This window comes from Alexandromys fortis, unplaced genomic scaffold (assembly GCF_014885135.2).
Source record: "Alexandromys fortis isolate MF-2015 unplaced genomic scaffold, M_Fortis_MF-2015_v1.1 scaffold_30, whole genome shotgun sequence".
NCBI lineage: Eukaryota > Metazoa > Chordata > Mammalia > Rodentia > Cricetidae > Alexandromys > Alexandromys fortis.
The window spans coordinates 4,866,646-4,877,222 of NW_026067922.1; positions in this window are offsets into that span (position 1 = coordinate 4,866,646).

The following is a 10,577-nucleotide window of genomic DNA, read 5'->3' on the forward strand; positions in this document are numbered from 1 at the left end:
ACACATGGGAAATAGTGGAAATATTAGAGCTGAGTTGCGAAGTTTGGGCCAATAACAGAGATGTGGACCTGGTAGGTGCTAGATGGGTGATACAAACAAAGTCCCAGTCACCCTTCACTGGGACAGCCTGTGTGTGGCATGCATGAAGATGTTACTTCACTGGACCTGGCTTGTGTCTCCATTCTGAGAAGCATCCTTGTTCCCCCTATATAAGTGAGGGAAATGGGGAACCATGGAACAATATAAAGATGCCAAGACTGAAGCTAGCACTGACCAAGTACGCCACTTGATGGTTGGGAAGCCTTCAGGAAGTCACCTTTTCTTTATTTTCAGTCCATTATTGTGGACTTGGCTTTATTTGTGAGACAGAACTCCTGACCAGCTCTGGTACCAAGGACTGTTTGCTAGTCTGTCCCTCCCAGAGGCCAAGGACAGTGCTGGCAGACATGGTGTGTTTTTCTTCATATTCATGTGATCGTGATTTACAAATATACTATTCTTTGCATATGCCAAATGCTCTTTTCAGAGCAGCTTAGGGCCCATTACCCCCCCCCCCCAAATGCTGGCTCAGAAAAAGCTCCAGAGTCGACTGATGGCTGGCTTGGAAATTCATCCTCTGCAATAAGCCAAAGAAGGATGCCAGATCACTCGGCAGGAGAGCAAAGGCTCCTCAGAGGGTGGGACATGGGCATTCTGTGCTACTCATTCTGCACGACCAAAGGTGATTATCAATATGGCAGTTTTTGTGCCAACCCTGGGCACTGCAGTTACTAGTTATTAATACTATGAATAAAACTTTCAGATTCATTCCCCAGGAAGTAAAGGCAGCCAAAATTAAAAAAAAAAAATCACAGTGCAATGTTGACTTAGGGCACCAAGGCTACAAAACAAGCCTCAATTAGGGGGGGAGTAGATAGGGAAGGCCAGCAACTCCTATCTTAGAGGTACTCGCCAACCAATAAATCTCTGGTCACAATGTATATCATTGCTAAGTATCATACCCTGAAGATGGCTACTAGTTTGTAAGCTCTATTTATTTATACTTTAAACTAAATATATGTGACATATTTGTCTATAAGGTATTCAGGTCTAAAGAGATGGCTGTTTGATGAGGTTATTTGTGTTAATATGCAAAAGGAAAGGAGTAGTTTGGAAGAGTTTTAAGAGTACTGATGCCTTGATTCATGGTGGTTTCATTAACATGAAAAGACAGCTCCTCAGAGTTTTCTGACCAGCCTTAGGCAATGGAGTTTCATAGTTCCATAGCACTGTTTGGTGGGTACTCCTATAAGGTGAGCTGTGAACATCCCATGCAGTTGATTCTGCATGACTTTGGACTGGAGTAATATACATATAGGGCACTAGAAAAACAAAAACTCTTAAAAGAACAAGTAGAAATGTATGCCTAAGAAGCTTTAGAATGACACCTTCTGGGGTTGTCCTTGGCTTAGTAACACTGTCACTGTTAAGCCTCTTGGGAGTACATTTCTACTTTGATTGTCTTTAAGCAAGGCAAGCATACTATAATACTCATAGCATTGGGTACTTCACCCATATCCTATTGGTACCTTTTTTTTTTTTTAAACTGTGGAATGCTTACATTTGCATTCTTGCTGCCCAAGAAGTCTGATGAGTTTTCAAGGTATAAATAACTACAATTAATAAGACAAATTTTTCTTTAATTGGTTAATGGTGATCTTCGTTTCAGTGGAGTAGTACAAACTGAGTAAACACATTCGCCAAGCTGACTTCTATGTGTTAGTTGACACACACTTAGTATTCTCTCTCTCTCTCTCTCTCTCTCTCTCTCTCTCTCTCGCTCTCGCTCTCACTCTCGCTCTCGCTCTCGCTCTCGCTCTCGCTCTGTGTGTGTGTGTGAAATAGGCATAGAGTATGTTGATTTTGAAATTTAATATCCATTTCGATCTAAATTTATGGCAGAAAGAACTATAAAGCTGCAAATAAAAAACTTTCAAAAGTAAAATTTATGCAACCTCTGTATCTCATTATACAAGTCTAGGATTTTCCCAAGGCATTCCATTGAATTGCTGTCTAGGCTTCAAAGTGTCTATCAATCCTCCTGCTCTGAATGTTAACCCCGCTTCCGCCCAGCAACCTCATATACCATCTCGAGGGAAGATACGCAGGGTTCTTTTTCTTTCTTCATCTGGAAGGTCTGCTCACTCTTCAGAGCAATAGTTTGATTTCTTGGCTGTGATATATTTTAATTTTGTATGTGACCGTCCACATTTATGAGGCTCCATTCAGGCTTTGTCTTTCTTGCCTTTTTAAAAGTGACTTTACCTTCGTATTATTTTAGTAATATAAGCAAAGTCTCCCAGACAAAATTCTGTTACCCTATTTGCAGTAAACAAAAACTGAAGAAATATATTCAATTATTTATGTTAAAGAAGAAAATAAAGCATGTCCTAGAAGCACAGAGGTGATGACAAGACCAAGAGAATGAACTATATGGTGAAAAGGCAATGGTTTCAAGGCCCAAATGTTCTTGCTATCAAATCCTTGCTCTACAGCTTGTAAGTTCTAAGACTTCAGAGAGACAATCTAGCACTCTTCGCACTTTGGTTCTATGCAAGATAAAATAAAACCCTACCTTCCATTTAATGTCTAGTGACAGTCCATATATATATATATATATATATATATATGACTTGCTTACTGACTGAGCTGCTGGAGTCTTTGTAGTAATTACTATAGCAAAGTTGGTGTTGGAAACAGTGATAAAGGATCTGTTTGTATAAATGGCTCCGATGGTAGTTTGGGTGGGAGCTATATGGGTCGTGGTGACGGCAGAGGAGGCGGTTACATGAATATTGTTGCACAGTGTTGGTGATGTTCCAAGCCTTGAAGGTAGCATTGGTGGTGCTTGAGAAAGTAATGGTAAATGGTAGAAATAGTGGGGGTGGAGGGGTCCCCTTGAGATGCTGGTAAGGGTAGTGGTGTTGGAAATATTGCTAATGATTTTCAAGGCAGGTGTGGTAGCATCCACAAAGGTAGAAATGATGGTGACAATAGTGGGAATTTTTGGAAGTAGAGAAGGCAGAGTTAGTAGGGCTGAAGCCAAAGGTGTTAATGGCAGAATTTTTGGTGTTAGTGATGTAAAGATGGTAGATCTTGGACCTACGTCAAATACAAATCAATACTTTTCTTCATATTAGCAGTATAAGAAGCTAACAAGATCTCACACCAAAGGTTGCTCCCATCCTAGCTACCTGAAATGTTGTATAAAAGTCTTATAACTGAGATCCCATTCATTGAAATCACAAAAATGTACGTATCAAAGGCTCTTACAGTTTAAGCAATCATGTGTTCTTTGTTTATGTACTATGATCTATTACAAAATATAATATATATACATATATATATACATACATATATATATATATACACACACACACACCAGTGTTTAGCTATAAAATTAGGAAACTGGCTTCTGCATGCAACCATCCTTTAGGTTATAATCATTATCACCACAGAGTCTTATATAATTCTTAAACAGAGTTAAGCAAATTTTCCCATTTGAGAGTCAAAGGGAAATGGAAGGCTTTCTAGATGTAGGCTAACTTTCCAAGGTCACACATGCAGTTGGAGATGAAGACAGGAGTTTGAAGTTTGGGGATCTGTCATGTTTGCTCTTTGACTATCCCGACTCCCCAAGCAGAACTTAGGTGTTCTGGCTCTTGTCTTGCCGTCAGCACCTTATACAGAGCCAACTGCATGGCAAGTGGGCTCTAAGTGCCTGTGACATGAACTGGTGAGAATAGCTCACACCACAGACGAACATTCTGCCTGGTGTAAATGTGATGCCCATGGGTCTCATTACAATGGCCCCTCTGTGCGGAAAATTTCTGGGCTCTGGAAGTTAAACTCATGAGACCAGCCTGAAGGAACCCAGAAACATCTTCCCAGAGGCATCCGGAAGCATCCTCAGAGAAGATGTCTCTGTACAGAGCTGAGACGCTAACCACTTCTCTGAGGTCTCGGGGAAGCACTGATTCTTGCTCCGTTTGTGGGGAGCAGGCCCTGGTGTTTGGGCTGAGGCTGAAATGTATACCACACATCTGGCGCTGGGGCGGATGATTGGGAGGGCTGCTGTGGTCAGCAGCCAGGGGAGCAAGGCCATTTCAGGGCGGTTAAGCTGAAGTAACTCGAGTACAGCAGGGCCTGAGTCATCGTCCTCAAGGGGAGCTCCCACTCGGGTGGAACATGACACCTGAACCCATCTGTGGCTTTGCCCTGGCTGGCCCTGTCCTGCCCTGTCTTGTCCAGGACAGCTCAACTTGGAGAGGACAGGACAGGACCTACTTGGTCTTAGCCCAGAGGAACTGAGCCCGGTCTGCAAAGCCAGGAGCTCGAAGCAAAGACAGTGATGTCAGCAAGGGTGGGACAATGTTTGAACTGAGATGCTGGAGCCCTGTGTCTCTGTCCATTCATGAACCATGCCCTGTCCTTCTTCTGCACCTCCTTCTTCCTATCTCTGTGTCTGCTTCTTTTGCTCTTGTTCTGAATATCTACGTAAATATCTGTGTAAATCTTGAAGCTGTTATTGGCCTGTGAGTTTGGGTATTTATTTTTCCTGCCAAAGAAAAGCCTGGTTGATTTTATTTTTGTCTAGAATTTGATTGGTTGGGGAGCACACATTTTAAAGGGCTGTAAGTGCTTGAGAATTCAGATAATTGAATGGCATGGGCTTTTAAACGCAGATAATGAAGTCAGTTGCCCAAGCCTAGTTGTCCATGAATGCTGCACTGGTTGCCTAGGAGTGTCCTTGTAGGACTTGCATCAAGGTGCAGAGTAACAGTGGTCATTGTGGTCATGGTGGTCGAGTGACCCAAAATATCAGCCCAAGTTTAGCAGAGCTGGCCACAAGAGGAAGATACATGGGTAGGATTTACCTCCTTTCTTCAAATGTGACCACCCTTTGAGAAGTAAAAAAACTTTGTCTTTTGTCATCTCAATATTCAAAATACTTAAAAATTGTGTCACACTGATACTGAAAACTAAGATTTGATTGTCCCCCACCCAGAAAATCCTTGTTAGAGTATTTTATGTCAAGGTATAGAACACTGGCCTCTGATCTCTGTGACCCACTCCTGTCTCCTCCAGTCATATGGTGGTCTGGTTGTTGTCTGATGGCATTCTGCAAATTCTGGATGAGGAAGAATAGGTAGGAGACCAGTAGGAGGGGTGCAGTCCCCCTTCTGACCCTTCTCTAAAATAGATACCATGAAGGAGGAAGCAACTGAAATGGTAATAAAAAAAATCAGGGCCAGAAGATTAGATGCTGAGGTATTACAACACAGTTCATAGAATGAAATATTTCTAGTGATACATTGAGGAGACAGAAAGGAAGAGAAAGAAGAAAGGATGAGCAGGATGGAGGGAGGCAAAGAGGTAGCTAGGCAGAGAGACACAGAGGACATGCCAATCCAGATGGCTAGATAGAGTAGTCTGATGATGCATTGGAAGATGATGCTTAGAAGCTCTTCTTACACTCCACATTGTTCCTAGGGCTACTCCGCAAACTTGGCCAGCACAGCCTGTGGTGTCTCATCTGTGTATAACACCCAACCTAGTCATGAGAAAAACACCAATGCAACAACCTCAGACCCACCCCTCCTGCGCCCTTGTCCTCTGATGAACCACAGACCACGCAAACATATAAGTTCACTTTATCAGTGACTTCGAAGAATTTGAAAGCCCTTCCATATCTCGTCATACATAGCTGATGGCATTCTGCCTTCACGGCAGAGTTTTGGTGAAAGCATTCAAGGTATTCCGAAGGAACAAAGCACAAAGCCTTGGAAGCTAAAAGTCCTAAGTATTTAACAAATAATGATCATTTTAAAATAATCTCCAAGGTATATTGTCATTTTAATTTGGTAACTTCTACAGAATAAATGCAAACCTTGTTATAGAACCCTGGCACTGAAGATACTTCCTTGATATATTTTCTTTCCCTTAAGGATAAACCAGCTATAAGATTTAGGGTCTATGTTTAGAGAAAGTATACCCAAAGAATCAGAAGTTTTCTTACTCCTGATCTGTGCTACAGTTAGTCATTCCAGAATATTGCTCATCGGTTTTGTGTGGAGAGGATGAAACTCACTATGATGACTTTCCCAGAGTACACTGTGGTACTCAACTTGACCTTGGTTTGTTGCAGGCAAGACATGAGAAATTTCAGGATGGTTCACACATACATTGTTAACATCAGTTTAGTGAGGGAAGCTCTTCCAAATTCAACTAAGGGTGGGTTCCTGATGACCCACAGAAAATGCAGAGATGTTTCTTATGACTAGCTGCCCAGCACAGGAAGCAATGTTCTTGACCTGTCTCATTCATTTCTGATGAGTGAGCTCAGTATTAGGGGTTTCTGACCACCATGGTTTGAGTAAGAAGACTTCACTTGGATTTGAACCATTCCAGTAACCTGAAAGAATAAGAGGGTGCCAAAGACTGAACAGACAAAGGCTGCCCGGGGTTCCCTGGCTTCTTAGAAAGCAATGTGGTGCATCTCCATCTATCACCATAAATGGCCTGCCTGAACTTCTAGTGTCTTCAGTTTGCGTCATAATATTTCATTCAGCTACCCATTCGTTACCCACACATTCTGAAAGCAAATAACATTAATGTAAACAACTCGGGGAGCATTGTTCCATCTGCTGAAAATGTGCAGTAGTTGGTTTGCCCCTTGTCTAAACTGGGGCAGCTACTCTCAGGCAAGTTTGGGAGGTAAATGAACTGTCTGGATGCTTTTCTTGGCAGTCTCTCTTATTAGTGGGAGGTGGCAGTAACGAGAACATGAGGAAGACGGAAAGTGTTTACTTAAAGTCATGGCCAAATGGCGAGGGAGAGTTAAGATAAATCATAAGCTGTCAATGATGACAACTTCAAACTGCTACTAGTTCACTCCTGTTTATGGAGTCTCAGATGCTGCACTCGGAATGTGAAAGAGTTTAGGAAAGCCTTATTGGTAGACGTGGCTGATCGAGTACATCCGTGTTAGAGACAAAAGGTAGCAGTCGAACACATGAGGAGGAATACTAATGGCAACATAAGGTCCTGCTCCAGTCTTCCTGGGTGAGCCAATGTCCCATCACTGGCACTCCAATCTCCCATTAAGACTCAGTCTGTGCTTGCCATACTTTTGACGTGTGGCAAACCATAGTATTATATGGCCAAGGGGGATGAAATTATCGAGTTCATTGCTTGTCTGGTTGTCTTTCTTGTCTAGACAACTTTGCTGGGATACTGAGTTGCAGCTCAGACCTTGGTATATGTAAACAAAAAGTCACAGTTTTTTGAGGCTATCCCTCAGTGACTTTCATAATTTCACACCAACTTCCTTGGATAATGAATATTCAAAGATTCAGTGTGTGCTGGATATGCATCACAGAAAACAAGACAATGGCAACTTTCTGTCTGTTATCTGTGCCTTCAAACCGCCTTCCTTGAAGAAATTTGGAAGCAGCAAATTCACCCAGAGTTTCCACTGGAAGACATCCACAAAAAAAGATATAACTCTCTTTTTTATTTTTTTTTCAGAAGAAAACCAAACTAATATTATCTGGTAATGTTTTTTTTTAAAAAAAAAAAATTGAATTCCTGGTTTTAAAGAAGGAAAGATAGGATTTGAGAAATAAAAGTATGCTATGGTGTGAATATGAAGTGTCCCTGCCCAGATGGCTCACAAACTAAACACCTGGTTCCCAGGAAGTGGCATTATTGGAAGACTGGGGGTTCTTTCGGAAAAGATCTAGTTGCAGGACAAAGATCTCTAGGGATGTGGTTTTGAAGGTCGTTTGGTTCCTGTGAGCTAGTCATAATTGGCCTTCCTAATGCTGCGCCCCTTCCATACAGTTCCTCATGTTGTGGTGACCTTCAAACATAAAGTTATTTCAGTGTTACTTCATAGCTGTAATTTTGCTACTGTTATGAATCATAATGTAAATATATGATATCCAGATGATCTTAGGCGACCCCTGTGGAAGGGTCATTTGACCCCCAAAGGGGTTATGACCCACAGACTGAGAACTGCTGCTCTAAGCCTTTCACCCCTCCCTACATTGTCTGCAGCTAGTGGATCAGTCAAGTTTTAAAACCCCCATTTGTTACTTCTGTTGTGTAGAAGAAAATAATATGCCTGCTAGTAACAACTGAATAAAGGGGCCTGAGAAATGAACTTGAGGGTTATAAGGGCGATAGAAAGGGACAGTACTTTAAGGGGGAGCTTCCTCATCTAATCTGCTGTGAGTTAAATTCATTCTTCTCAAGAGACATAGTACTTTGCCACTCTCATCTTTAAATGTGACTTTGTTTGGAAATGGGGTCTTTTCCCACATCAAGTTAGTATGAGCTCATGAGGGTGAGCCTCAATCCAATATGACTGTTTTGCTTAAGAGGAGTTTTGGACACACACGCAAACACACACGAGGAAATCCATGTGCAAACGAAGGCGGAAATCTCAGGGATGTGCCTATAAGCTGTGGAATGCCAAAGGATGCCAGCGATTACCAGACACAAGGCAAGAGACACAGAACAGACCCCCTCCCAGCCCTCAGAAGACAGCGAAAGCACCGCCAGCACCTTGATCTTGGATCTGTAGCAAGAGATCCTTGAGACAGTAAACATCTGTTGTCTAAGCTGCCCAGTTTGTGGTGTACTCCCAGAAAACGAATGCAGAACCAGATGCTAGACCGAGCTTTGAAACCATCAGGCTGATGGGGAGAGAATGCAAGATAGAGGGGAACTATGCATGTATCAGCCACAAGAAATGGCTTCCAAAAAAGTTCTGACCAGTAAAAGATGACTGTCTTAACCAGGGTCTGACTCGGTCAAACTAGTCATGACAATTGGATACCATTCAAAAAAAATTTTATGGATAACAAAGAATCTCAGAGGACTTCTGACTGGAGAGCACTGTAGCACTTGAACAAATTGCTCACCAGGAAACAAGGTAGCATTCTTGGCTGAGAAAATGATACATTTTTCCATATGTGTGTATGTATTTGTGTGTATATGTATACATATACACACATATATGTACATGCATATATTTGTATAAATATACACACATATATGTATATGTATATATTTGTATATGTATGTGTGGTGTGTACACATACAAATCAAGGAAATCATGTGACATGTATTTTCAAAATATGCTTCAAAAAAGAAAGGATAATTATTTAACCCCTTCCCCTAAAAAAGTTCAGTAGTTACAATTTCTTAACCCCGAAGCTTCTTTGGTTAGTTTCAAGCAACTGTATTCTGAAGCATCAGTCTACCATCACTTGGCCACAGAAAGGAAATGTTTATAAAATACTTAAGTCAGGGACCTCAGTTAGCCATACACTGGAACTGTATCCTCCCTCATTAACATATCTTAGAATTTTATACATTTTTACCTTTTCTAAGACAACCAACTTGCTTTGTTTTGCTTCGGCCTTCTGCCTGGCCAATATGTCTTTAAGTGTCTTCCTTGTGGTGATGCCTAAAAAAAGAGCATTTTGTTTTGACGGGATCATGGCCTCCACTCAACAACAACCTGGAATTTCCTATCTATACTAGGATGAGAGGAGAATGAAATGATCCTATTGTTGATTCTTGCTGTACCACTGACAGCTGGATAAGATTCTAGAGAGACTTTCTAAAGACCCAAGGATGTCACTAATTGAATTCACAAACGCACACAGACCTAAACCCTGTCATGATGGAGCACCACAGAACCTAAGTAACCTAGGTATCTGGCTCTCCGTGAAAACGCAAGACATTCAATCCCATTTCAAGGTGACCAGTGTGAGGTGGTGTCTTCCCAAAGGAAGATCCTATTGCCCTTGTTCATAAATGAGCATCCAGCTGACTCCAGAGGATCAGTCACTTCAGTAAATACAACGAAACATAGATTAATACAAGTAGCCACATCAATGCTGAATGGATTCAGTCATTCATCAAATCACTTTTGAATGCTGATGATAACTCACAGAATGGACAAATTTTCTAATCCTGTAGAAGCCAAGTTTCAATGAGAAGGAAAATCAGAAGGAAAAAAAACAATTGTTTAAGAATGACATTAGACTCTGCCCAATACCTTCTCTATTCCTATCCCACCCAGCTTGCATCCACAACCCTCCCCGCCTCCGTCTGACTCCCTTCCCTTTTTGACCACATAACATCTCCCAGCCCAGCCTGTTCGGGCTCTAGGACCGAATCTGAATCAGCAGGGCAAACGGGAGGGTTGTAGCTCCTTTGTTCCCACTAGCCTGCCTGCAGCAAGCTAGGTAGGTCCTTTGTTTATGAGACACCTAGCAGCAAGGAGTTCCGGTCCAGGCACCAAGAGAGACATCACTGGGGTGAGTGAGTTTCTGACCGCGGCAGCAGCCCGGGACAGGGAACTCAGACACCCCTCCTACACTTCCTGGTCATCCTCAGGGGCTACTCTGCCTGATACCTTCTCTCTTCCTATCCCACCCAGCTTGCATCCACAACCCTCCCCACCTCCGTCTGACTCCCTTCCCTCTTTGACCACATAACATCTCCCAGCCCAGCCTGTT